General features: G+C 42.2%; 22 pseudogenes; all 22 read left to right on the top strand.

Annotated features, from left to right (window-relative positions):
- The first annotated feature begins 501 nt into the window (after positions 1–501).
- Positions 502–620, top strand: LOC149474485 (5S ribosomal RNA; annotated as a pseudogene).
- A 1,075-nt stretch (positions 621–1,695) lies between these two features.
- LOC149474486 (5S ribosomal RNA) lies at positions 1,696–1,814 on the top strand (annotated as a pseudogene).
- Positions 1,815–2,891: 1,077 nt separating this feature from the next.
- On the top strand, positions 2,892–3,010 carry LOC149474487 (5S ribosomal RNA; annotated as a pseudogene).
- A 1,075-nt stretch (positions 3,011–4,085) lies between these two features.
- LOC149474488 (5S ribosomal RNA) lies at positions 4,086–4,204 on the top strand (annotated as a pseudogene).
- Positions 4,205–6,460: 2,256 nt separating this feature from the next.
- On the top strand, positions 6,461–6,579 carry LOC149474489 (5S ribosomal RNA; annotated as a pseudogene).
- Positions 6,580–7,655: 1,076 nt separating this feature from the next.
- On the top strand, positions 7,656–7,774 carry LOC149474490 (5S ribosomal RNA; annotated as a pseudogene).
- Positions 7,775–8,848: 1,074 nt separating this feature from the next.
- On the top strand, positions 8,849–8,967 carry LOC149474491 (5S ribosomal RNA; annotated as a pseudogene).
- Positions 8,968–10,039: 1,072 nt separating this feature from the next.
- On the top strand, positions 10,040–10,158 carry LOC149474492 (5S ribosomal RNA; annotated as a pseudogene).
- Positions 10,159–11,233: 1,075 nt separating this feature from the next.
- On the top strand, positions 11,234–11,352 carry LOC149474493 (5S ribosomal RNA; annotated as a pseudogene).
- Positions 11,353–12,426: 1,074 nt separating this feature from the next.
- On the top strand, positions 12,427–12,545 carry LOC149474494 (5S ribosomal RNA; annotated as a pseudogene).
- A 1,074-nt stretch (positions 12,546–13,619) lies between these two features.
- On the top strand, positions 13,620–13,738 carry LOC149474495 (5S ribosomal RNA; annotated as a pseudogene).
- A 1,076-nt stretch (positions 13,739–14,814) lies between these two features.
- LOC149474496 (5S ribosomal RNA) lies at positions 14,815–14,933 on the top strand (annotated as a pseudogene).
- A 1,074-nt stretch (positions 14,934–16,007) lies between these two features.
- LOC149474497 (5S ribosomal RNA) lies at positions 16,008–16,126 on the top strand (annotated as a pseudogene).
- Positions 16,127–17,201: 1,075 nt separating this feature from the next.
- Positions 17,202–17,320, top strand: LOC149474498 (5S ribosomal RNA; annotated as a pseudogene).
- A 1,075-nt stretch (positions 17,321–18,395) lies between these two features.
- LOC149474499 (5S ribosomal RNA) lies at positions 18,396–18,514 on the top strand (annotated as a pseudogene).
- Positions 18,515–19,588: 1,074 nt separating this feature from the next.
- LOC149474500 (5S ribosomal RNA) lies at positions 19,589–19,707 on the top strand (annotated as a pseudogene).
- Positions 19,708–20,781: 1,074 nt separating this feature from the next.
- Positions 20,782–20,900, top strand: LOC149474501 (5S ribosomal RNA; annotated as a pseudogene).
- A 1,074-nt stretch (positions 20,901–21,974) lies between these two features.
- LOC149474502 (5S ribosomal RNA) lies at positions 21,975–22,093 on the top strand (annotated as a pseudogene).
- A 1,074-nt stretch (positions 22,094–23,167) lies between these two features.
- LOC149474503 (5S ribosomal RNA) lies at positions 23,168–23,286 on the top strand (annotated as a pseudogene).
- A 1,145-nt stretch (positions 23,287–24,431) lies between these two features.
- On the top strand, positions 24,432–24,550 carry LOC149474504 (5S ribosomal RNA; annotated as a pseudogene).
- A 1,076-nt stretch (positions 24,551–25,626) lies between these two features.
- On the top strand, positions 25,627–25,745 carry LOC149474505 (5S ribosomal RNA; annotated as a pseudogene).
- Positions 25,746–26,819: 1,074 nt separating this feature from the next.
- LOC149474506 (5S ribosomal RNA) lies at positions 26,820–26,938 on the top strand (annotated as a pseudogene).
- The last annotated feature ends 762 nt before the right edge of the window (positions 26,939–27,700 follow it).

The raw sequence follows: 27,700 nt of genomic DNA on the forward strand, positions 1-27,700 counted from the left end.
AGCAGTTATGTAATTCCACTATGTCTTTTCACTGCTCTTGGCCAGGTTGAATTGCACAACTGTGAAATGGAGAAGAAGGTGCCTACGGCCACACCAACCCGAATGCGCCCGATCTGATTTGACCTCGGAAGCTTTGCAGGGTTGGGCCTGGTTAATACTTGGATGGGTTGCCTTCCTTGGATTAGCAGGTGCTGTAGGCTTTTTCTTTTTTAATTATGAGGTTTACCCTTTTACGGTTGACAGAAAACAGGGTCTTCTTACCTGAATACACCAGTTTAGGAGGTTGTTTAGAGTTTATTAATCCATGAAATCAAATATCATTTTTTATTTCTATTAAATGTAAGATGTTTCTATTATAGCTCAATGTTTGATGGCCATAATAAAGGGATTTTATCATAATTGCCCAGAAGTGTCTTTGATAGTACACCGAGTAATTATGTAATGTCTCTTCCCTGCTTTTAGTCTGGTTGTATTGCACAACTGTACAATGGAGAAGATGTAGCCTACGGCCACACTACCCTGAATGCTCCTGATCTCATCTGATCTCAAAAGCTGAGCAGGGTTAGGCCTGGTTAGTACTTGGATTGGTCAACGCCTGGGAATACCAGGTGCTGTAGGCTTCTTTTCTTAGATTATAAATATTCGGGCAGCACAGTGGCTATATGGGTAGCACGTTGGCCTGGCAGTTCCTGGTTCGTTGGGTCGAAGCCCAGCCATGCCACCACCTGCCTGGAGTTTGCATGTTCTCCCTGTGACTGCGTGGTTTTCCTCCGGGTACTCCGGTTTCCTCCCACACTCCAAAGACATGCTGGTAGGTTAATTGGCTCCTGTCTAAATTGTCCCTAGTATGTGTATATATGAATGTGAGTTAGGAACTTTAGATTGTACGTCCCTTGAGGGTTAGGGACTGATGTGAATGTACAATATAAAGCGCTGCGTAAATTGACGGCGCTATATAAGTACCTGAAATAAATAAATAATGAAGGTATACCCTCTTACAGAGGACCGACAACTGGGCCTTCTTTCCTGAAAGCACCAGTTTCGGAATTTTTAAGAGTAGTTTAAGGCGTGGATACAAATGCCCCTTTTTAATGTATGGTAAATGTAAGATGTTAATATTCCAGCTAAATGTGTGACGGACATAAAGAAGGGATTTCATCATAATTGCCTAGAAGTTTTTATGATAGTGCACCGAGCAGTTATGTAATTCCACTATGTCTTTTCACTGCTCTTGGCCAGGTTGAATTGCACAAGTGTGAAATGGAGAAGAAGGTGCCTACGGCCATACCACCCCGAATGCGCCCGATCTGATTTGACCTCGGAAGCTTTGCAGGGTTGGGCCTGGTTAATACTTGGATGGGTTGCCTTCCTTGGATTAGAAGGTGCTGTAGGCTTTTTCTTTTTTAATTATGAGGTTTACCCTTTTACGTTTGACAGAAAACAGGGTCTTCTTACCTGAATACACCAGTTTAGGAGGTTGTTTAGAGTTTATTAATGCTTGAAATCAAATATAATTTTTTATTTCTATTAAATGTAAGATGTTTCTATTATAGCTCAATGTTTGATGGCCATAATAAAGGGATTTCATCATAATTGCCCAGAAGTGTCTTTGATAGTACACCGAGTAATTATGTAATGTCTCTTCACTGCTTTTAGTCTGGTTGTATTGCACAACTGTACAATGGAGAAGATGTAGCCTACGGCCACACTACCCTGAATGCTCCTGATCTCATCTGATCTCAAAAGCTGAGCAGGGTTAGGCCTGGTTAGTACTTGGATTGGTCAACGCCTGGGAATACCAGGTGCTGTAGGCTTCTTTTCTTAGATTATAAATATTCGGGCAGCACAGTGGCTATATGGGTAGCACGTTGGCCTGGCAGTTCCTGGTTCGTTGGGTCGAAGCCCAGCCATGCCACCACCTGCCTGGAGTTTGCATGTTCTCCCTGTGACTGCGTGGTTTTCCTCCGAGTACTCCGGTTTCCTCCCACACTCCAAAGACATGCTGGTAGGTTAATTGGCTCCTGTCTAAATTGTCCCTAGTATGTGTATATTTGAATGTGAGTTAGGAACTTTAGATTGTACGTCCCTTGAGGGTTAGGGACTGATGTGAATGTACAATATAAAGCGCTGCGTAAATTGACGGAGCTATATAAGTACCTGAAATAAATAAATAATGAAGGTATACCCTCTTACAGAGGACCGACAACTGGGCCTTCTTTCCTGAAAGCACCAGTTTCGGAATTTTTAAGAGTAGTTTAAGGCGTGGATACAAATGCCCCTTTTTAATGTATGGTAAATGTAAGATGTTAATATTCCAGCTAAATGTGTGACGGACATAAAGAAGGGATTTCATCATAATTGCCTAGAAGTTTTTATGATAGTGCACCGAGCAGTTATGTAATTCCACTATGTCTTTTCACTGCTCTTGGCCAGGTTGAATTGCACAAGTGTGAAATGGAGAAGAAGGTGCCTACGGCCACACCACCCCGAATGCGCCCGATCTGATTTGACCTCGGAAGCTTTGCAGGGTTGGGCCTGGTTAATACTTGGATGGGTTGCCTTCCTTGGATTAGCAGGTGCTGTAGGCTTTTTTTTTTTTTTAATTATGAGGTTTACCCTTTTACGTTTGACAGAAAACAGGGTCTTCTTACCTGAATACACCAGTTTAGGAGGTTGTTTAGAGTTTATTAATGCTTGAAATCAAATATCATTTTTTATTTCTATTAAATGTAAGATGTTTCTATTATAGCTCAATGTTTGATGGCCATAATAAAGGGATTTCATCATAATTGCCCAGAAGTGTCTTTGATAGTACACCGAGTAATTATGTAATGTCTCTTCCCTGCTTTTAGTCTGGTTGTATTGCACAACTGTACAATGGAGAAGATGTAGCCTACGGCCACACTACCCTGAATGCTCCTGATCTCATCTGATCTCAAAAGCTGAGCAGGGTTAGGCCTGGTTAGTACTTGGATTGGTCAACGCCTGGGAATACCAGGTGCTGTAGGCTTATTTTCTTAGATTATAAATATTCGGGCAGCACAGTGGCTAAATGGTTAGTACGTTGGCCTGGCAGTACTAGGTTCGTTGGGTCGAAGCCCAGCCATGCCACCACCTGCCTGGAGTTTGCATGTTCTCCCTGTGACTGCGTGGTTTTCCTCCGGGTACTCCGGTTTCCTCCCACACTCCAAAGACATGCTGGTAGGTTAATTGGCTCCTGTCTAAATTGTCCCTAGTATGTGTATATTTGAATGTGAGTTAGGAACTTTAGATTGTACGTCCCTTGAGGGTTAGGGACTGATGTGAATGTACAATATAAAGCGCTGCGTAAATTGACGGCGCTATATAAGTACCTGAAATAAATAAATAATGAAGGTATACCCTCTTACAGAGGACCAACAACTGGGCCTTCTTTCCTGAAAGCACCAGTTTCGGAATTTTTAAGAGTAGTTTAAGGCGTGGATACAAATGCCCCTTTTTAATGTATGGTAAATGTAAGATGTTAATATTCCAGCTAAATGTGTGACGGACATAAAGAAGGGATTTCATCATAATTGCCTAGAAGTTTTTATGATAGTGCACCGAGCAGTTATGTAATTCCACTATGTCTTTTCACTGCTCTTGGCCAGGTTGAATTGCACAAGTGTGAAATGGAGAAGAAGGTGCCTACGGCCACACCACCCCGAATGCGCCCGATCTGATTTGACCTCGGAAGCTTTGCAGGGTTGGGCCTGGTTAATACTTGGATGGGTTGCCTTCCTTGGATTAGCAGGTGCTGTAGGCTTTTTCTTTTTTAATTATGAGGTTTACCCTTTTACGGTTGACAGAAAACAGGGTCTTCTTACCTGAATTCACCAGTTTAGGAGGTTGTTTAGAGTTTATTAATGCTTGAAATCAAATATCATTTTTTATTTCTATTAAATGTAAGATGTTTCTATTATAGCTCAATGTTTGATGGCCATAATAAAGGGATTTCATCATAATTGCCCAGAAGTGTCTTTGATAGTACACCGAGTAATTATGTAATGTCTCTTCACTGCTTTTAGTCTGGTTGTATTGCACAACTGTACAATTGAGAAGATGTAGCCTGCGGCCACACTACCCTGAATGCTCCTGATCTCATCTGATCTCAAAAGCTGAGCAGGGTTAGGCCTGGTTAGTACTTGGATTGGTCAACGCCTGGGAATACCAGGTGCTGTAGGCTTCTTTTCTTAGATTATAAATATTCGGGCAGCACAGTGGCTAAATGGTTAGCACGTTGGCCTGGCAGTACTAGGTTCGTTGGGTCGAAGCCCAGCCATGCCACCACCTGCCTGGAGTTTGCATGTTCTCCCTGTGACTGCGTGGTTTTCCTCCGGGTACTCCGGTTTCCTCCCACACTCCAAAGACATGCTGGTAGGTTAATTGGCTCCTGTCTAAATTGTCCCTAGTATGTGTATATTTGAATGTGAGTTAGGAACTTTAGATTGTACGTCCCTTGAGGGTTAGGGACTGATGTGAATGTACAATATAAAGCGCTGCGTAAATTGACGGTGCTATATAAGTACCTGAAATAAATAAATAATGAAGGTATACCCTCTTACAGAGGACCGACAACTGGGCCTTCTTTCCTGAAAGCACCAGTTTTGGAATTTTTAAGAGTAGTTTAAGGCATGGATACAAATGCCCCTTTTTAATGTATGGTAAATGTAAGATGTTAATATTCCAGCTAAATGTGTGACGGACATAAAGAAGGGATTTCATCATAATTGCCTAGAAGTTTTTATGATAGTGCACCGAGCAGTTATGTAATTCCACTATGTCTTTTCACTGCTCTTGGCCAGGTTGAATTGCACAACTGTGAAATGGAGAAGAAGGTGCCTACGGCCACACCACCCCGAATGCGCCCGATCTGATTTGACCTCGGAAGCTTTGCAGGGTTGGGCCTGGTTAATACTTGGATGGGTTGCCTTCCTTGGATTAGCAGGTGCTGTAGGCTTTTTCTTTTTTAATTATGAGGTTTACCCTTTTACGTTTGACAGAAAACAGGGTCTTCTTACCTGAATACACCAGTTTAGGAGGTTGTTTAGAGTTTATTAATCCTTGAAATCAAATATTTTTTATTTCTATTAAATGTAAGATGTTTCTATTATAGCTCAATGTGTGATGGCCATAATAAAGGGATTTCATCATAATTGCCCAGAAGTGTCTTTGATAGTACACCGAGTAATTATGTAATGTCTCTTCTCTGCTTTTAGTCTGGTTGTGTTGCACAACTGTACAATGGAGAAGATGTAGCCTACGGCCACCCTACCCTGAATGCTCCTGATCTCAAAAGCTGAGCAGGGTTAGGCCTGGTTAGTACTTGGATTGGTCAACGCCTGGGAATACCAGGTGCTGTAGGCTTCTTTTCTTAGATTATAAATATTCGGGCAGCACAGTGGCTAAATGGTTAGCACGTTGGCCTGGCAGTACTAAGTTCGTTGGGTCGAAGCCCAGCCATGCCACCACCTGCCTGGAGTTTGCATGTTCTCCCTGTGACTGCGTGGTTTTCCTCCGGGTACTCCGGTTTCCTCCCACACTCCAAAGACATGCTGGTAGGTTAATTGGCTCCTGTCTAAATTGTCCCTAGTATGTGTATATATGAATGTGAGTTAGGAACTTTAGATTGTACGTCCCTTGAGGGTTAGGGACTGATGTGAATGTGCAATATAAAGCGCTGCGTAAATTGACGGCGCTATATAAGTACCTGAAATAAATAAATAATGAAGGTATACCCTCTTACAGAGGACCGACAACTGGGCCTTCTTTCCTGAAAGCACCAGTTTCGGAATTTTTAAGAGTAGTTTAAGGCGTGGATACAAATGCCCCTTTTTAATGTATGGTAAATGTAAGATGTTAATATTCCAGCTAAATGTGTGACGGACATAAAGAAGGGATTTCATCATAATTGCCTAGAAGTTTTTATGATAGTGCACCGAGCAGTTATGTAATTCCACTATGTCTTTTCACTGCTCTTGGCCAGGTTGAATTGCACAACTGTGAAATGGAGAAGAAGGTGCCTACGGCCACACCAACCCGAATGCGCCCGATCTGATTTGACCTCGGAAGCTTTGCAGGGTTGGGCCTGGTTAATACTTGGATGGGTTGCCTTCCTTGGATTAGCAGGTGCTGTAGGCTTTTTCTTTTTTAATTATGAGGTTTACCCTTTTACGGTTGACAGAAAACAGGGTCTTCTTACCTGAATACACCAGTTTAGGAGGTTGTTTAGAGTTTATTAATCCATGAAATCAAATATCATTTTTTATTTCTATTAAATGTAAGATGTTTCTATTATAGCTCAATGTTTGATGGCCATAATAAAGGGATTTTATCATAATTGCCCAGAAGTGTCTTTGATAGTACACCGAGTAATTATGTAATGTCTCTTCCCTGCTTTTAGTCTGGTTGTATTGCACAACTGTACAATGGAGAAGATGTAGCCTACGGCCACACTACCCTGAATGCTCCTGATCTCATCTGATCTCAAAAGCTGAGCAGGGTTAGGCCTGGTTAGTACTTGGATTGGTCAATGCCTGGGAATACCAGGTGCTGTAGGCTTCTTTTCTTAGATTATAAATATTCGGGCAGCACAGTGGCTATATGGGTAGCACGTTGGCCTGGCAGTTCCTGGTTCGTTGGGTCGAAGCCCAGCCATGCCACCACCTGCCTGGAGTTTGCATGTTCTCCCTGTGACTGCGTGGTTTTCCTCCGGGTACTCCGGTTTCCTCCCACACTCCAAAGACATGCTGGTAGGTTAATTGGCTCCTGTCTAAATTGTCCCTAGTATGTGTATATATGAATGTGAGTTAGGAACTTTAGATTGTACGTCCCTTGAGGGTTAGGGACTGATGTGAATGTACAATATAAAGCGCTGCGTAAATTGACGGCGCTATATAAGTACCTGAAATAAATAAATAATGAAGGTATACCCTCTTACAGAGGACCAACAACTGGGCCTTCTTTCCTGAAAGCACCAGTTTCGGAATTTTTAAGAGTAGTTTAAGGCGTGGATACAAATGCCCCTTTTTAATGTATGGTAAATGTAAGATGTTAATATTCCAGCTAAATGTGTGACGGACATAAAGAAGGGATTTCATCATAATTGCCTAGAAGTTTTTATGATAGTGCACCGAGCAGTTATGTAATTCCACTATGTCTTTTCACTGCTCTTGGCCAGGTTGAATTGCACAAGTGTGAAATGGAGAAGAAGGTGCCTACGGCCATACCACCCCGAATGCGCCCGATCTGATTTGACCTCGGAAGCTTTGCAGGGTTGGGCCTGGTTAATACTTGGATGGGTTGCCTTCCTTGGATTAGCAGGTGCTGTAGGCTTTTTCTTTTTTTAATTATGAGGTTTACCCTTTTACGGTTGACAGAAAACAGGGTCTTCTTACCTGAATACACCAGTTTAGGAGGTTGTTTAGAGTTTATTAATGCTTGAAATCAAATATCATTTTTTATTTCTATTAAATGTAAGATGTTTCTATTATAGCTCAATGTTTGATGGCCATAATAAAGGGATTTCATCATAATTGCCCAGAAGTGTCTTTGATAGTACACCGAGTAATTATGTAATGTCTCTTCCCTGCTTTTAGTCTGGTTGTATTGCACAACTGTACAATGGAGAAGATGTAGCCTACGGCCACACTACCCTGAATGCTCCTGATCTCATCTGATCTCAAAAGCTGAGCAGGGTTAGGCCTGGTTAGTACTTGGATTGGTCAACGCCTGGGAATACCAGGTGCTGTAGGCTTCTTTTCTTAGATTATAAATATTCGGGCAGCACAGTGGCTATATGGTTAGCACGTTGGCCTGGCAGTTCCTGGTTCGTTGGGTCGAAGCCCAGCCATGCCACCACCTGCCTGGAGTTTGCATGTTCTCCCTGTGACTGCGTGGTTTTCCTCCGGGTACTCCGGTTTCCTCCCACACTCCAAAGACATGCTGGTAGGTTAATTGGCTCCTGTCTAAATTGTCCCTAGTATGTGTATATATGAATGTGAGTTAGGAACTTTAGATTGTACGTCCCTTGAGGGTTAGGGACTGATGTGAATGTACAATATAAAGCGCTGCGTAAATTGACGGCGCTATATAAGTACCTGAAATAAATAAATAATGAAGGTATACCCTCTTACAGAGGACCGACAACTGGGCCTTCTTTCCTGAAAGCACCAGTTTCGGAATTTTTAAGAGTAGTTTAAGGCGTGGATACAAATGCCCCTTTTTAATGTATGGTAAATGTAAGATGTTAATATTCCAGCTAAATGTGTGACGGACATAAAGAAGGGATTTCATCATAATTGCCTAGAAGTTTTTATGATAGTGCACCGAGCAGTTATGTAATTCCACTATGTCTTTTCACTGCTCTTGGCCAGGTTGAATTGCACAACTGTGAAATGGAGAAGAAGGTGCCTACGGCCACACCAACCCGAATGCGCCCGATCTGATTTGACCTCGGAAGCTTTGCAGGGTTGGGCCTGGTTAATACTTGGATGGGTTGCCTTCCTTGGATTAGCAGGTGCTGTAGGCTTTTTCTTTTTTAATTATGAGGTTTACCCTTTTACGGTTGACAGAAAACAGGGTCTTCTTACCTGAATACACCAGTTTAGGAGGTTGTTTAGAGTTTATTAATCCATGAAATCAAATATCATTTTTTATTTCTATTAAATGTAAGATGTTTCTATTATAGCTCAATGTTTGATGGCCATAATAAAGGGATTTCATCATAATTGCCCAGAAGTGTCTTGATAGTACACCGAGTAATTATGTAATGTCTCTTCACTGCTTTTAGTCTGGTTGTATTGCACAACTGTACAATGGAGAAGATGTAGCCTACGGCCACACTACCCTGAATGCTCCTGATCTCATCTGATCTCAAAAGCTGAGCAGGGTTAGGCCTGGTTAGTACTTGGATTGGTCAACGCCTGGGAATACCAGGTGCTGTAGGCTTCTTTTCTTAGATTATAAATATTCGGGCAGCACAGTGGCTATATGGGTAGCACGTTGGCCTGGCAGTTCCTGGTTCGTTGGGTCGAAGCCCAGCCATGCCACCACCTGCCTGGAGTTTGCATGTTCTCCCTGTGACTGCGTGGTTTTCCTCCGGGTACTCCGGTTTCCTCCCACACTCCAAAGACATGCTGGTAGGTTAATTGGCTCCTGTCTAAATTGTCCCTAGTATGTGTATATATGAATGTGAGTTAGGAACTTTAGATTGTACGTCCCTTGAGGGTTAGGGACTGATGTGAATGTACAATATAAAGCGCTGCGTAAATTGACGGCGCTATATAAGTACCTTAAATAAATAAATAATGAAGGTATACCCTCTTACAGAGGACCGACAACTGGGCCTTCTTTCCTGAAAGCACCAGTTTCGGAATTTTTAAGAGTAGTTTAAGGCATGGATACAAATGCCCCTTTTTAATGTATGGTAAATGTAAGATGTTAATATTCCAGCTAAATGTGTGACGGACATAAAGAAGGGATTTCATCATAATTGCCTAGAAGTTTTTATGATAGTGCACCGAGCAGTTATGTAATTCCACTATGTCTTTTAACTGCTCTTGGCCAGGTTGAATTGCACAAGTGTGAAATGGAGAAGAAGGTGCCTACGGCCACACCACCCCGAATGCGCCCGATCTGATTTGACCTCGGATGCTTTGCAGGGTTGGGCCTGGTTAATACTTGGATGGGTTGCCTTCCTTGGATTAGCAGGTGCTGTAGGCTTTTTCTTTTTTAATTATGAGGTTTACCCTTTTACGTTTGACAGAAAACAGGGTCTTCTTACCTGAATACACCAGTTTAGGAGGTTGTTTAGAGTTTATTAATCCTTGAAATCAAATATTTTTTATTTCTATTAAATGTAAGATGTTTCTATTATAGCTCAATGTTTGATGGCCATAATAAAGGGATTTCATCATAATTGCCCAGAAGTGTCTTTGATAGTACACCGAGTAATTATGTAATGTCTCTTCCCTGCTTTTAGTCTGGTTGTATTGCACAACTGTACAATGGAGAAGATGTAGCCTACGGCCACACTACCCTGAATGCTCCTGATCTCATCTGATCTCAAAAGCTGAGCAGGGTTAGGCCTGGTTAGTACTTGGATTGGTCAACGCCTGGGAATACCAGGTGCTGTAGGCTTCTTTTCTTAGATTATAAATATTCGGGCAGCACAGTGGCTATATGGGTAGCACGTTGGCCTGGCAGTTCCTGGTTCGTTGGGTCGAAGCCCAGCCATGCCACCACCTGCCTGGAGTTTGCATGTTCTCCCTGTGACTGCGTGGTTTTCCTCCGGGTACTCCGGTTTCCTCCCACACTCCAAAGACATGCTGGTAGGTTAATTGGCTCCTGTCTAAATTGTCCCTAGTATGTGTATATATGAATGTGAGTTAGGAACTTTAGATTGTACGTCCCTTGAGGGTTAGGGACTGATGTGAATGTACAATATAAAGCGCTGCGTAAATTGACGGCGCTATATAAGTACCTGAAATAAATAAATAATGAAGGTATACCCTCTTACAGAGGACCGACAACTGGGCCTTCTGTCCTGAAAGCACCAGTTTCGGAATTTTTAAGAGTATTTTAAGGTGTGGATACAAATGCCCCTTTTTAATGTATGGTAAATGTAAGATGTTAATATTCCAGCTAAATGTGTGACGGACATAAAGAAGGGATTTCATCATAATTGCCTAGAAGTTTTTATGATAGTGCACCGAGCAGTTATGTAATTCCACTATGTCTTTTCACTGCTCTTGGCCAGGTTGAATTGCACAACTGTGAAATGGAGAAGAAGGTGCCTACGGCCACACCAACCCGAATGCGCCCGATCTGATTTGACCTCGGAAGCTTTGCAGGGTTGGGCCTGGTTAATACTTGGATGGGTTGCCTTCCTTGGATTAGCAGGTGCTGTAGGCTTTTTCTTTTTTAATTATGAGGTTTACCCTTTTACGGTTGACAGAAAACAGGGTCTTCTTACCTGAATACACCAGTTTAGGAGGTTGTTTAGAGTTTATTAATCCATGAAATCAAATATCATTTTTTATTTCTATTAAATGTAAGATGTTTCTATTATAGCTCAATGTTTGATGGCCATAATAAAGGGATTTTATCATAATTGCCCAGAAGTGTCTTTGATAGTACACCGAGTAATTATGTAATGTCTCTTCCCTGCTTTTAGTCTGGTTGTATTGCACAACTGTACAATGGAGAAGATGTAGCCTACGGCCACACTACCCTGAATGCTCCTGATCTCATCTGATCTCAAAAGCTGAGCAGGGTTAGGCCTGGTTAGTACTTGGATTGGTCAACGCCTGGGAATACCAGGTGCTGTAGGCTTCTTTTCTTAGATTATAAATATTCGGGCAGCACAGTGGCTATATGGGTAGCACGTTGGCCTGGCAGTTCCTGGTTCGTTGGGTCGAAGCCCAGCCATGCCACCACCTGCCTGGAGTTTGCATGTTCTCCCTGTGACTGCGTGGTTTTCCTCCGGGTACTCCGGTTTCCTCCCACACTCCAAAGACATGCTGGTAGGTTAATTGGCTCCTGTCTAAATTGTCCCTAGTATGTGTATATATGAATGTGAGTTAGGAACTTTAGATTGTACGTCCCTTGAGGGTTAGGGACTGATGTGAATGTACAATATAAAGCGCTGCGTAAATTGACGGTGCTATATAAGTACCTGAAATAAATAAATAATGAAGGTATACCCTCTTACAGAGGACCGACAACTGGGCCTTCTTTCCTGAAAGCACCAGTTTTGGAATTTTTAAGAGTAGTTTAAGGCATGGATACAAATGCCCCTTTTTAATGTATGGTAAATGTAAGATGTTAATATTCCAGCTAAATGTGTGACGGACATAAAGAAGGGATTTCATCATAATTGCCTAGAAGTTTTTATGATAGTGCACCGAGCAGTTATGTAATTCCACTATGTCTTTTCACTGCTCTTGGCCAGGTTGAATTGCACAAGTGTGAAATGGAGAAGAAGGTGCCTACGGCCATACCACCCCGAATGCGCCCGATCTGATTTGACCTCGGAAGCTTTGCAGGGTTGGGCCTGGTTAATACTTGGATGGGTTGCCTTCCTTGGATTAGCAGGTGCTGTAGGCTTTTTCTTTTTTAATTATGAGGTTTACCCTTTTACGTTTGACAGAAAACAGGGTCTTCTTACCTGAATACACCAGTTTAGGAGGTTGTTTAGAGTTTATTAATGCTTGAAATCAAATATAATTTTTTATTTCTATTAAATGTAAGATGTTTCTATTATAGCTCAATGTTTGATGGCCATAATAAAGGGATTTCATCATAATTGCCCAGAAGTGTCTTGATAGTACACCGAGTAATTATGTAATGTCTCTTCACTGCTTTTAGTCTGGTTGTATTGCACAACTGTACAATGGAGAAGATGTAGCCTACGGCCACACTACCCTGAATGCTCCTGATCTCATCTGATCTCAAAAGCTGAGCAGGGTTAGGCCTGGTTAGTACTTGGATTGGTCAACGCCTGGGAATACCAGGTGCTGTAGGCTTCTTTTCTTAGATTATAAATATTCGGGCAGCACAGTGGCTATATGGGTAGCACGTTGGCCTGGCAGTTCCTGGTTCGTTGGGTCGAAGCCCAGCCATGCCACCACCTGCCTGGAGTTTGCATGTTCTCCCTGTGACTGCGTGGTTTTCCTCCGGGTACTCCGGTTTCCTCCCACACTCCAAAGACATGCTGGTAGGTTAATTGGCTCCTGTCTAAATTGTCCCTAGTATGTGTATATATGAATGTGAGTTAGGAACTTTAGATTGTACGTCCCTTGAGGGTTAGGGACTGATGTGAATGTACAATATAAAGCGCTGCGTAAATTGACGGCGCTATATAAGTACCTGAAATAAATAAATAATGAAGGTATACCCTCTTACAGAGGACCGACAACTGGGCCTTCTGTCCTGAAAGCACCAGTTTCTGAATTTTTAAGAGTATTTTAAGGTGTGGATACAAATGCCCCTTTTTAATGTATGGTAAATGTAAGATGTTAATATTCCAGCTAAATGTGTGACGGACATAAAGAAGGGATTTCATCATAATTGCCTAGAAGTTTTTATGATAGTGCACCGAGCAGTTATGTAATTCCACTATGTCTTTTCACTGCTCTTGGCCAGGTTGAATTGCACAACTGTGAAATGGAGAAGAAGGTGCCTACGGCCACACCAACCCGAATGCGCCCGATCTGATTTGACCTCGGAAGCTTTGCAGGGTTGGGCCTGGTTAATACTTGGATGGGTTGCCTTCCTTGGATTAGCAGGTGCTGTAGGCTTTTTCTTTTTTAATTATGAGGTTTACCCTTTTACGTTTGACAGAAAACAGGGTCTTCTTACCTGAATACACCAGTTTAGGAGGTTGTTTAGAGTTTATTAATGCTTGAAATCAAATATAATTTTTTATTTCTATTAAATGTAAGATGTTTCTATTATAGCTCAATGTTTGATGGCCATAATAAAGGGATTTCATCATAATTGCCCAGAAGTGTCTTGATAGTACACCGAGTAATTATGTAATGTCTCTTCACTGCTTTTAGTCTGGTTGTATTGCACAACTGTACAATGGAGAAGATGTAGCCTACGGCCACACTACCCTGAATGCTCCTGATCTCATCTGATCTCAAAAGCTGAGCAGGGTTAGGCCTGGTTAGTACTTGGATTGGTCAACGCCTGGGAATACCAGGTGCTGTAGGCTTCTTTTCTTAGATTATAAATATTCGGGCAGCACAGTGGCTATATGGGTAGCACGTTGGCCTGGCAGTTCCTGGTTCGTTGGGTCGAAGCCCAGCCATGCCACCACCTGCCTGGAGTTTGCATGTTCTCCCTGTGACTGCGTGGTTTTCCTCCGGGTACTCCGGTTTCCTCCCACACTCCAAAGACATGCTGGTAGGTTAATTGGCTCCTGTCTAAATTGTCCCTAGTATGTGTATATTTGAATGTGAGTTAGGAACTTTAGATTGTACGTCCCTTGAGGGTTAGGGACTGATGTGAATGTACAATATAAAGCGCTGCGTAAATTGACGGAGCTATATAAGTACCTGAAATAAATAAATAATGAAGGTATACCCTCTTACAGAGGACCGACAACTGGGCCTTCTTTCCTGAAAGCACCAGTTTCGGAATTTTTAAGAGTAGTTTAAGGCGTGGATACAAATGCCCCTTTTTAATGTATGGTAAATGTAAGATGTTAATATTCCAGCTAAATGTGTGACGGACATAAAGAAGGGATTTCATCATAATTGCCTAGAAGTTTTTATGATAGTGCACCGAGCAGTTATGTAATTCCACTATGTCTTTTCACTGCTCTTGGCCAGGTTGAATTGCACAAGTGTGAAATGGAGAAGAAGGTGCCTACGGCCACACCACCCCGAATGCGCCCGATCTGATTTGACCTCGGAAGCTTTGCAGGGTTGGGCCTGGTTAATACTTGGATGGGTTGCCTTCCTTGGATTAGCAGGTGCTGTAGGCTTTTTTTTTTTTTAATTATGAGGTTTACCCTTTTACGGTTGACAGAAAACAGGGTCTTCTTACCTGAATACACCAGTTTAGGAGGTTGTTTAGAGTTTATTAATGCTTGAAATCAAATATCATTTTTTATTTCTATTAAATGTAAGATGTTTCTATTATAGCTCAATGTTTGATGGCCATAATAAAGGGATTTCATCATAATTGCCCAGAAGTGTCTTTGATAGTACACCGAGTAATTATGTAATGTCTCTTCCCTGCTTTTAGTCTGGTTGTATTGCACAACTGTACAATGGAGAAGATGTAGCCTACGGCCACACTACCCTGAATGCTCCTGATCTCATCTGATCTCAAAAGCTGAGCAGGGTTAGGCCTGGTTAGTACTTGGATTGGTCAACGCCTGGGAATACCAGGTGCTGTAGGCTTATTTTCTTAGATTATAAATATTCGGGCAGCACAGTGGCTAAATGGTTAGTACGTTGGCCTGGCAGTACTAGGTTCGTTGGGTCGAAGCCCAGCCATGCCACCACCTGCCTGGAGTTTGCATGTTCTCCCTGTGACTGCGTGGTTTTCCTCCGGGTACTCCGGTTTCCTCCCACACTCCAAAGACATGCTGGTAGGTTAATTGGCTCCTGTCTAAATTGTCCCTAGTATGTGTATATTTGAATGTGAGTTAGGAACTTTAGATTGTACGTCCCTTGAGGGTTAGGGACTGATGTGAATGTACAATATAAAGCGCTGCGTAAATTGACGGCGCTATATAAGTACCTGAAATAAATAAATAATGAAGGTATACCCTCTTACAGAGGACCGACAACTGGGCCTTCTTTCCTGAAAGCACCAGTTTCGGAATTTTTAAGAGTAGTTTAAGGCGTGGATACAAATGCCCCTTTTTAATGTATGGTAAATGTAAGATGTTAATATTCCAGCTAAATGTGTGACGGACATAAAGAAGGGATTTCATCATAATTGCCTAGAAGTTTTTATGATAGTGCACCGAGCAGTTATGTAATTCCACTATGTCTTTTCACTGCTCTTGGCCAGGTTGAATTGCACAAGTGTGAAATGGAGAAGAAGGTGCCTACGGCCACACCACCCCGAATGCGCCCGATTTGATTTGACCTCGGAAGCTTTGCAGGGTTGGGCCTGGTTAATACTTGGATGGGTTGCCTTCCTTGGATTAGCAGGTGCTGTAGGCTTTTTCTTTTTTAATTATGAGGTTTACCCTTTTACGTTTGACAGAAAACAGGGTCTTCTTACCTGAATACACCAGTTTAGGAGGTTGTTTAGAGTTTATTAATGCTTGAAATCAAATATAATTTTTTATTTCTATTAAATGTAAGATGTTTCTATTATAGCTCAATGTTTGATGGCCATAATAAAGGGATTTCATCATAATTGCCCAGAAGTGTTTTGATAGTACACCGAGTAATTATGTAATGTCTCTTCACTGCTTTTAGTCTGGTTGTATTGCACAACTGTACAATGGAGAAGATGTAGCCTACGGCCACACTACCCTGAATGCTCCTGATCTCATCTGATCTCAAAAGCTGAGCAGGGTTAGGCCTGGTTAGTACTTGGATTGGTCAACGCCTGGGAATACCAGGTGCTGTAGGCTTCTTTTCTTAGATTATAAATATTCGGGCAGCACAGTGGCTATATGGGTAGCACGTTGGCCTGGCAGTTCCTGGTTCGTTGGGTCGAAGCCCAGCCATGCCACCACCTGCCTGGAGTTTGCATGTTCTCCCTGTGACTGCGTGGTTTTCCTCCGGGTACTCCGGTTTCCTCCCACACTCCAAAGACATGCTGGTAGGTTAATTGGCTCCTGTCTAAATTGTCCCTAGTATGTGTATATATGAATGTGAGTTAGGAACTTTAGATTGTACGTCCCTTGAGGGTTAGGGACTGATGTGAATGTACAATATAAAGCGCTGCGTAAATTGACGGCGCTATATAAGTACCTGAAATAAATAAATAATGAAGGTATACCCTCTTACAGAGGACCGACAACTGGGCCTTCTTTCCTGAAAGCACCAGTTTCGGAATTTTTAAGAGTAGTTTAAGGCGTGGATACAAATGCCCCTTTTTAATGTATGGTAAATGTAAGATGTTAATATTCCAGCTAAATGTGTGACGGACATAAAGAAGGGATTTCATCATAATTGCCTAGAAGTTTTTATGATAGTGCACCGAGCAGTTATGTAATTCCACTATGTCTTTTCACTGCTCTTGGCCAGGTTGAATTGCACAACTGTGAAATGGAGAAGAAGGTGCCTACGGCCACACCAACCCGAATGCGCCCGATCTGATTTGACCTCGGAAGCTTTGCAGGTTTGGGCCTGGTTAATACTTGGATGGGTTGCCTTCCTTGGATTAGCAGGTGCTGTAGGCTTTTTCTTTTTTAATTATGAGGTTTACCCTTTTACGGTTGACAGAAAACAGGGTCTTCTTACCTGAATACACCAGTTTAGGAGGTTGTTTAGAGTTTATTAATGCTTGAAATCAAATATCATTTTTTATTTCTATTAAATGTAAGATGTTTCTATTATAGCTCAATGTTTGATGGCCATAATAAAGGGATTTCATCATAATTGCCCAGAAGTGTCTTTGATAGTACACCGAGTAATTATGTAATGTCTCTTCACTGCTTTTAGTCTGGTTGTATTGCACAACTGTACAATGGAGAAGATGTAGCCTACGGCCACACTACCCTGAATGCTCCTGATCTCATCTGATCTCAAAAGCTGAGCAGGGTTAGGCCTGGTTAGTACTTGGATTGGTCAACGCCTGGGAATACCAGGTGCTGTAGGCTTCTTTTCTTAGATTATAAATATTCGGGCAGCACAGTGGCTAAATGGTTAGCACGTTGGCCTGGCAGTACTAGGTTCGTTGGGTCGAAGCCCAGCCATGCCACCACCTGCCTGGAGTTTTCATGTCCTCCCTGTGACTGCGTGGTTTTCCTCCGGGTACTCCGGTTTCCTCCCACACTCCAAAGACATGCTGGTAGGTTAATTGGCTCCTGTCTAAATTGTCCCTAGTATGTGTATATTTGAATGTGAGTTAGGAACTTTAGATTGTACGTCCCTTGAGGGTTAGGGACTGATGTGAATGTACAATATAAAGCGCTGCGTAAATTGACGGCGCTATATAAGTACCTGAAATAAATAAATAATGAAGGTATACCCTCTTACAGAGGACCGACAACTGGGCCTTCTTTCCTGAAAGCACCAGTTTCGGAATTTTTAAGAGTAGTTTAAGGCGTGGATACAAATGCCCCTTTTTAATGTATGGTAAATGTAAGATGTTAATATTCCAGCTAAATGTGTGACGGACATAAAGAAGGGATTTCATCATAATTGCCTAGAAGTTTTTATGATAGTGCACCGAGCAGTTATGTAATTCCACTATGTCTTTTCACTGCTCTTGGCCAGGTTGAATTGCACAAGTGTGAAATGGAGAAGAAGGTGCCTACGGCCACACCACCCCGAATGCGCCCGATCTGATTTGACCTCGGAAGCTTTGCAGGGTTGGGCCTGGTTAATACTTGGATGGGTTGCCTTCCTTGGATTAGCAGGTGCTGTAGGCTTTTTCTTTTTTAATTATGAGGTTTACCCTTTTACGGTTGACAGAAAACAGGGTCTTCTTACCTGAATACACCAGTTTAGGAGGTTGTTTAGAGTTTATTAATCCTTGAAATCAAATATCATTTTTTATTTCTATTAAATGTAAGATGTTTCTATTATAGCTCAATGTTTGATGGCCATAATAAAGGGATTTCATCATAATTGCCCAGAAGTGTCTTTGATAGTACACCGAGTAATTATGTAATGTCTCTTCCCTGCTTTTAGTCTGGTTGTATTGCACAACTGTACAATGGAGAAGATGTAGCCTACGGCCACACTACCCTGAATGCTCCTGATCTCATCTGATCTCAAAAGCTGAGCAGGGTTAGGCCTGGTTAGTACTTGGATTGGTCAACGCCTGGGAATACCAGGTGCTGTAGGCTTCTTTTCTTAGATTATAAATATTCGGGCAGCACAGTGGCTATATGGGTAGCACGTTGGCCTGGCAGTTCCTGGTTCGTTGGGTCGAAGCCCAGCCATGCCACCACCTGCCTGGAGTTTGCATGTTCTCCCTGTGACTGCGTGGTTTTCCTCCGGGTACTCCGGTTTCCTCCCACACTCCAAAGACATGCTGGTAGGTTAATTGGCTCCTGTCTAAATTGTCCCTAGTATGTGTATATATGAATGTGAGTTAGGAACTTTAGATTGTACGTCCCTTGAGGGTTAGGGACTGATGTGAATGTACAATATAAAGCGCTGCGTAAATTGACGGCGCTATATAAGTACCTGAAATAAATAAATAATGAAGGTATACCCTCTTACAGAGGACCGACAACTGGGCCTTCTTTCCTGAAAGCACCAGTTTCGGAATTTTTAAGAGTAGTTTAAGGCGTGGATACAAATGCCCCTTTTTAATGTATGGTAAATGTAAGATGTTAATATTCCAGCTAAATGTGTGACGGACATAAAGAAGGGATTTCATCATAATTGCCTAGAAGTTTTTATGATAGTGCACCGAGCAGTTATGTAATTCCACTATGTCTTTTCACTGCTCTTGGCCAGGTTGAATTGCACAACTGTGAAATGGAGAAGAAGGTGCCTACGGCCACACCACCCCGAATGCGCCCGATCTGATTTGACCTCGGAAGCTTTGCAGGGTTGGGCCTGGTTAATACTTGGATGGGTTGCCTTCCTTGGATTAGCAGGTGCTGTAGGCTTTTTCTTTTTTAATTATGAGGTTTACCCTTTTACGGTTGACAGAAAACAGGGTCTTCTTACCTGAATACACCAGTTTAGGAGGTTGTTTAGAGTTTATTAATCCTTGAAATCAAATATCATTTTTTATTTCTATTAAATGTAAGATGTTTCTATTATAGCTCAATGTTTGATGGCCATAATAAAGAGATTTCATCATAATTGCCCAGAAGTGTCTTTGATAGTACACCGAGTAATTATGTAATGTCTCTTCCCTGCTTTTAGTCTGGTTGTATTGCACAACTGTACAATGGAGAAGTGTAGCCTACGGCCACACTACCCTGAATGCTCCTGATCTCATCTGATCTCAAAAGCTGAGCAGGGTTAGGCCTGGTTAGTACTTGGATTGGTCAACGCCTGGGAATACCAGGTGCTGTAGGCTTCTTTTCTTAGATTATAAATATTCGGGCAGCACAGTGGCTATATGGGTAGCACGTTGGCCTGGCAGTTCCTGGTTCGTTGGGTCGAAGCCCAGCCATGCCACCACCTGCCTGGAGTTTGCATGTTCTCCCTGTGACTGCGTGGTTTTCCTCCGGGTACTCCGGTTTCCTCCCACACTCCAAAGACATGCTGGTAGGTTAATTGGCTCCTGTCTAAATTGTCCCTAGTATGTGTATATATGAATGTGAGTTAGGAACTTTAGATTGTACGTCCCTTGAGGGTTAGAGACTGTTGTGAATGTACAATATAAAGCGCTGCGTAAATTGACGGCGTTATATAAGTACCTGAAATAAATAAATAATGAAGGTATACCCTCTTACAGAGGACCGACAACTGGGCCTTCTGTCCTGAAAGCACCAGTTTCGGAATTTTTAAGAGTAGTTTAAGGCGTGGATACAAATGCCCCTTTTTAATGTATGGTAAATGTAAGATGTTAATATTACAGCTAAATGTGTGACGGACATAAAGAAGGGATTTCATCATAATTGCCTAGAAGTTTTTATGATAGTGCACCGAGCAGTTATGTAATTCCACTATGTCTTTTCACTGCTCTTGGCCAGGTTGAATTGCACAAGTGTGAAATGGAGAAGAAGGTGCCTACGGCCACACCACCCCAAATGCGCCCGATTTGATTTGACCTCGGAAGCTTTGCAGGGTTGGGCCTGGTTAATATTTGGATGGGTTGCCTTCCTTGGATTAGCAGGTACTGTAGGCTTTTTCTTTTTTAATTATGAGGTTTACCCTTTTACGTTTGACAGAAAACAGGGTCTTCTTACCTGAATACACCAGTTTAGGAGGTTGTTTAGAGTTTATTAATGCTTGAAATCAAATATAATTTTTTATTTCTATTAAATGTAAGATGTTTCTATTATAGCTCAATGTCTGATGGCCATAATAAAGGGATTTCATCATAATTGCCCAGAAGTGTCTTGATAGTACACCGAGTAATTATGTAATGTCTCTTCACTGCTTTTAGTCTGGTTGTATTGCACAACTGTACAATGGAGAAGATGTAGCCTACGGCCACACTACCCTGAATGCTCCTGATCTCATCTGATCTCAAAAGCTGAGCAGGGTTAGGCCTGGTTAGTACTTGGATTGGTCAACGCCTGGGAATACCAGGTGCTGTAGGCTTCTTTTCTTAGATTATAAATATTCGGGCAGCACAGTGCCTAAATGGTTAGCACGTTGGCCTGGCAGTACTAGGTTCGTTGGGTCGAAGCCCAGCCATGCCACCACCTGCCTGGAGTTTGCATGTTCTCCCTGTGACTGCGTGGTTTTCCTCCGGGTACTCCGGTTTCCTCCCACACTCCAAAGACATGCTGGTAGGTTAATTGGCTCCTGTCTAAATTGTCCCTAGTATGTGTATATATGAATATGAGTTAGGAACTTTAGATTGTACGTCCCTTGAGGGTTAGGGACTGATGTGAATGTACAATATAAAGCGCTGCGTAAATTGACGGCGCTATATAAGTACCTGAAATAAATAAATAATGAAGGTATACCCTCTTACAGAGGACCGACAACTGGGCCTTCTGTCCTGAAAGCACCAGTTTCGGAATTTTTAAGAGTAGTTTAAGGTGTGGATACAAATGCCCCTTTTTAATGTATGGTAAATGTAAGATGTTAATATTCCAGCTAAATGTGTGACGGACATAAAGAAGGGATTTCATCATAATTGCCTAGAAGTTTTTATGATAGTGCACCGAGCAGTTATGTAATTCCACTATGTCTTTTCACTGCTCTTGGCCAGGTTGAATTGCACAAGTGTGAAATGGAGAAGAAGGTGCCTACGGCCACACCACCCCGAATGCGCCCGATCTGATTTGACCTCGGAAGCTTTGCAGGGTTGGGCCTGGTTAATACTTGGATGGGTTGCCTTCCTTGGATTAGCAGGTGCTGTAGGCTTTTTCTTTTTTAATTATGAGGTTTACCCTTTTACGGTTGACAGAAAACAGGGTCTTCTTACCTGAATACACCAGTTTAGGAGGTTGTTTAGAGTTTATTAATGCTTGAAATCAAATATAATTTTTTATTTCTATTAAATGTAAGATGTTTCTATTATAGCTCAATGTTTGATGGCCATAATAAAGGGATTTCATCATAATTGCCCAGAAGTGTCTTGATAGTACACCGAGTAATTATGTAATGTCTCTTCACTGCTTTTAGTCTGGTTGTATTGCACAACTGTACAATGGAGAAGATGTAGCCTACGGCCACACTACCCTGAATGCTCCTGATCTCATCTGATCTCAAAAGCTGAGCAGGGTTAGGCCTGGTTAGTACTTGGATTGGTCAACGCCTGGGAATACCAGGTGCTGTAGGCTTCTTTTCTTAGATTATAAATATTCGGGCAGCACAGTGCCTAAATGGTTAGCACGTTGGCCTGGCAGTACTAGGTTCGTTGGGTCGAAGCCCAGCCATGCCACCACCTGCCTGGAGTTTGCATGTTCTCCCTGTGACTGCGTGGTTTTCCTCCGGGTACTCCGGTTTCCTCCCACACTCCAAAGACATGCTGGTAGGTTAATTGGCTCCTGTCTAAATTGTCCCTAGTATGTGTATATATGAATATGAGTTAGGAACTTTAGATTGTACGTCCCTTGAGGGTTAGGGACTGATGTGAATGTACAATATAAAGCGCTGCGTAAATTGACGGCGCTATATAAGTACCTGAAATAAATAAATAATGAAGGTATACCCTCTTACAGAGGACCGACAACTGGGCCTTCTGTCCTGAAAGCACCAGTTTCGGAATTTTTAAGAGTAGTTTAAGGTGTGGATACAAATGCCCCTTTTTAATGTATGGTAAATGTAAGATGTTAATATTCCAGCTAAATGTGTGACGGACATAAAGAAGGGATTTCATCATAATTGCCTAGAAGTTTTTATGATAGTGCACCGAGCAGTTATGTAATTCCACTATGTCTTTTCACTGCTCTTGGCCAGGTTGAATTGCACAAGTGTGAAATGGAGAAGAAGGTGCCTACGGCCACACCACCCCGAATGCGCCCGATCTGATTTGACCTCGGAAGCTTTGCAGGGTTGGGCCTGGTTAATACTTGGATGGGTTGCCTTCCTTGGATTAGCAGGTGCTGTAGGCTTTTTCTTTTTTAATTATGAGGTTTACCCTTTTACGGTTGACAGAAAACAGGGTCTTCTTACCTGAATACACCAGTTTAGGAGGTTGTTTAGAGTTTATTAATGCTTGAAATCAAATATAATTTTTTATTTCTATTAAATGTAAGATGTTTCTATTATAGCTCAATGTTTGATGGCCATAATAAAGGGATTTCATCATAATTGCCCAGAAGTGTCTTGATAGTACACCGAGTAATTATGTAATGTCTCTTCACTGCTTTTAGTCTGGTTGTATTGCACAACTGTACAATGGAGAAGATGTAGCCTACGGCCACACTACCCTGAATGCTCCTGATCTCATCTGATCTCAAAAGCTGAGCAGGGTTAGGCCTGGTTAGTACTTGGATTGGTCAACGCCTGGGAATACCAGGTGCTGTAGGCTTCTTTTCTTAGATTATAAATATTCGGGCAGCACAGTGGCTAAATGGTTAGCACGTTGGCCTGGCAGTACTAGGTTCGTTGGGTCGAAGCCCAGCCATGCCACCACCTGCCTGGAGTTTGCATGTTCTCCCTGTGACTGCGTGGTTTTCCTCCGGGTACTCCGGTTTCCTCCCACACTCCAAAGACATGCTGGTAGGTTAATTGGCTCCTGTCTAAATTGTCCCTAGTATGTGTATATTTGAATGTGAGTTAGGAACTTTAGATTGTACGTCCCTTGAGGGTTAGGGACTGATGTGAATGTACAATATAAAGCGCTGCGTAAATTGACGGCGCTATATGAGCACCTGAAATAAATAAATAATGAAGGTATACCCTCTTACAGAGGATCGACAACTGGGCCTTCTTTCCTGAAAGCACCAGTTTCGGAATTTTTAAGAGTAGTTTAAGGCGTGGATACAAATGCCCCTTTTTAATGTATGGTAAATGTAAGATGTTAATATTCCAGCTAAATGTTAAGGCGTGGATACAAATGCCCCTTTTTAATGTATGGTAAATGTAAGATGTTAATATTCCAGCTAAATGTGTGACGGACATAAAGAAGGGATTTCATCATAATTGCCTAGAAGTTTTTATGATAGTGCACCGAGCAGTTATGTAATTCCACTATGTCTTTTCACTGCTCTTGGCCAGGTTGAATTGCACAAGTGTGAAATGGAGAAGAAGGTGCCTACGGCCACACCACCCCGAATGCGCCCGATCTGATTTGACCTCGGAAGCTTTGCAGGGTTGGGCCTGGTTAATACTTGGATGGGTTGCCTTCCTTGGATTAGCAGGTGCTGTAGGCTTTTTCTTTTTTAATTATGAGGTTTACCCTTTTACGGTTGACAGAAAACAGGGTCTTCTTACCTGAATACACCAGTTTAGGAGGTTGTTTAGAGTTTATTAATCCTTGAAATCAAATATCATTTTTTATTTCTATTAAATGTAAGATGTTTCTATTATAGCTCAATGTTTGATGGCCATAATAAAGGGATTTCATCATAATTGCCCAGAAGTGTCTTTGATAGTACACCGAGTAATTATGTAATGTCTCTTCCCTGCTTTTAGTCTGGTTGTATTGCACAACTGTACAATGGAGAAGATGTAGCCTACGGCCACACTACCCTGAATGCTCCTGATCTCATCTGATCTCAAAAGCTGAGCAGGGTTAGGCCTGGTTAGTACTTGGATTGGTCAACGCCTGGGAATACCAGGTGCTGTAGGCTTCTTTTCTTAGATTATAAATATTCGGGCAGCACAGTGGCTAAATGGTTAGCACGTTGGCCTGGCAGTACTAGGTTCGTTGGGTCGAAGCCCAGCCATGCCACCACCTGCCTGGAGTTTTCATGTCCTCCCTGTGACTGCGTGGTTTTCCTCCGGGTACTCCGGTTTCCTCCCACACTCCAAAGACATGCTGGTAGGTTAATTGGCTCCTGTCTAAATTGTCCCTAGTATGTGTATATTTGAATGTGAGTTAGGAACTTTAGATTGTACGTCCCTTGAGGGTTAGGGACTGATGTGAATGTACAATATAAAGCGCTGCGTAAATTGACGGCGCTATATAAGTACCTGAAATAAATAAATAATGAAGGTATACCCTCTTACAGAGGACCGACAACTGGGCCTTCTTTCCTGAAAGCACCAGTTTCGGAATTTTTAAGAGTAGTTTAAGGCGTGGATACAAATGCCCCTTTTTAATGTATGGTAAATGTAAGATGTTAATATTCCAGCTAAATGTGTGACGGACATAAAGAAGGGATTTCATCATAATTGCCTAGAAGTTTTTATGATAGTGCACCGAGCAGTTATGTAATTCCACTATGTCTTTTCACTGCTCTTGGCCAGGTTGAATTGCACAAGTGTGAAATGGAGAAGAAGGTGCCTACGGCCACACCACCCCGAATGCGCCCGATCTGATTTGACCTCGGAAGCTTTGCAGGGTTGGGCCTGGTTAATACTTGGATGGGTTGCCTTCCTTGGATTAGCAGGTGCTGTAGGCTTTTTCTTTTTTTAATTATGAGGTTTACCCTTTTACGGTTGACAGAAAACAGGGTCTTCTTACCTGAATACACCAGTTTAGGAGGTTGTTTAGAGTTTATTAATGCTTGAAATCAAATATCATTTTTTATTTCTATTAAATGTAAGATGTTTCTATTATAGCTCAATGTTTGATGGCCATAATAAAGGGATTTCATCATAATTGCCCAGAAGTGTCTTTGATAGTACACCGAGTAATTATGTAATGTCTCTTCCCTGCTTTTAGTCTGGTTGTATTGCACAACTGTACAATGGAGAAGATGTAGCCTACGGCCACACTACCCTGAATGCTCCTGATCTCATCTGATCTCAAAAGCTGAGCAGGGTTAGGCCTGGTTAGTACTTGGATTGGTCAACGCCTGGGAATACCAGGTGCTGTAGGCTTCTTTTCTTAGATTATAAATATTCGGGCAGCACAGTGGCTATATGGTTAGCACGTTGGCCTGGCAGTTCCTGGTTCGTTGGGTCGAAGCCCAGCCATGCCACCACCTGCCTGGAGTTTGCATGTTCTCCCTGTGACTGCGTGGTTTTCCTCCGGGTACTCCGGTTTCCTCCCACACTCCAAAGACATGCTGGTAGGTTAATTGGCTCCTGTCTAAATTGTCCCTAGTATGTGTATATATGAATGTGAGTTAGGAACTTTAGATTGTACGTCCCTTGAGGGTTAGGGACTGATGTGAATGTACAATATAAAGCGCTGCGTAAATTGACGGCGCTATATAAGTACCTGAAATAAATAAATAATGAAGGTATACCCTCTTACAGAGGACCGACAACTGGGCCTTCTTTCCTGAAAGCACCAGTTTCGGAATTTTTAAGAGTAGTTTAAGGCGTGGATACAAATGCCCCTTTTTAATGTATGGTAAATGTAAGATGTTAATATTCCAGCTAAATGTGTGACGGACATAAAGAAGGGATTTCATCATAATTGCCTAGAAGTTTTTATGATAGTGCACCGAGCAGTTATGTAATTCCACTATGTCTTTTCACTGCTCTTGGCCAGGTTGAATTGCACAACTGTGAAATGGAGAAGAAGGTGCCTACGGCCACACCAACCCGAATGCGCCCGATCTGATTTGACCTCGGAAGCTTTGCAGGGTTGGGCCTGGTTAATACTTGGATGGGTTGCCTTCCTTGGATTAGCAGGTGCTGTAGGCTTTTTCTTTTTTAATTATGAGGTTTACCCTTTTACGGTTGACAGAAAACAGGGTCTTCTTACCTGAATACACCAGTTTAGGAGGTTGTTTAGAGTTTATTAATCCATGAAATCAAATATCATTTTTTATTTCTATTAAATGTAAGATGTTTCTATTATAGCTCAATGTTTGATGGCCATAATAAAGGGATTTCATCATAATTGCCCAGAAGTGTCTTGATAGTACACCGAGTAATTATGTAATGTCTCTTCACTGCTTTTAGTCTGGTTGTATTGCACAACTGTACAATGGAGAAGATGTAGCCTACGGCCACACTACCCTGAATGCTCCTGATCTCATCTGATCTCAAAAGCTGAGCAGGGTTAGGCCTGGTTAGTACTTGGATTGGTCAACGCCTGGGAATACCAGGTGCTGTAGGCTTCTTTTCTTAGATTATAAATATTCGGGCAGCACAGTGGCTATATGGGTAGCACGTTGGCCTGGCAGTTCCTGGTTCGTTGGGTCGAAGCCCAGCCATGCCACCACCTGCCTGGAGTTTGCATGTTCTCCCTGTGACTGCGTGGTTTTCCTCCGGGTACTCCGGTTTCCTCCCACACTCCAAAGACATGCTGGTAGGTTAATTGGCTCCTGTCTAAATTGTCCCTAGTATGTGTATATATGAATGTGAGTTAGGAACTTTAGATTGTACGTCCCTTGAGGGTTAGGGACTGATGTGAATGTACAATATAAAGCGCTGCGTAAATTGACGGCGCTATATAAGTACCTTAAATAAATAAATAATGAAGGTATACCCTCTTACAGAGGACCGACAACTGGGCCTTCTTTCCTGAAAGCACCAGTTTCGGAATTTTTAAGAGTAGTTTAAGGCATGGATACAAATGCCCCTTTTTAATGTATGGTAAATGTAAGATGTTAATATTCCAGCTAAATGTGTGACGGACATAAAGAAGGGATTTCATTATAATTGCCTAGAAGTTTTTATGATAGTGCACCGAGCAGTTATGTAATTCCACTATGTCTTTTCACTGCTCTTGGCCAGGTTGAATTGCACAAGTGTGAAATGGAGAAGAAGGTGCCTACGGCCACACCACCCCGAATGCGCCCGATCTGATTTGACCTCGGAAGCTTTGCAGGGTTGGGCCTGGTTAATACTTGGATGGGTTGCCTTCCTTGGATTAGCAG

Source organism: Staurois parvus, unplaced genomic scaffold, assembly GCF_062004578.1.
Source record: "Staurois parvus isolate SC_StPar_1 unplaced genomic scaffold, SC_StPar_1.0 ptg000004l, whole genome shotgun sequence".
NCBI lineage: Eukaryota > Metazoa > Chordata > Amphibia > Anura > Ranidae > Staurois > Staurois parvus.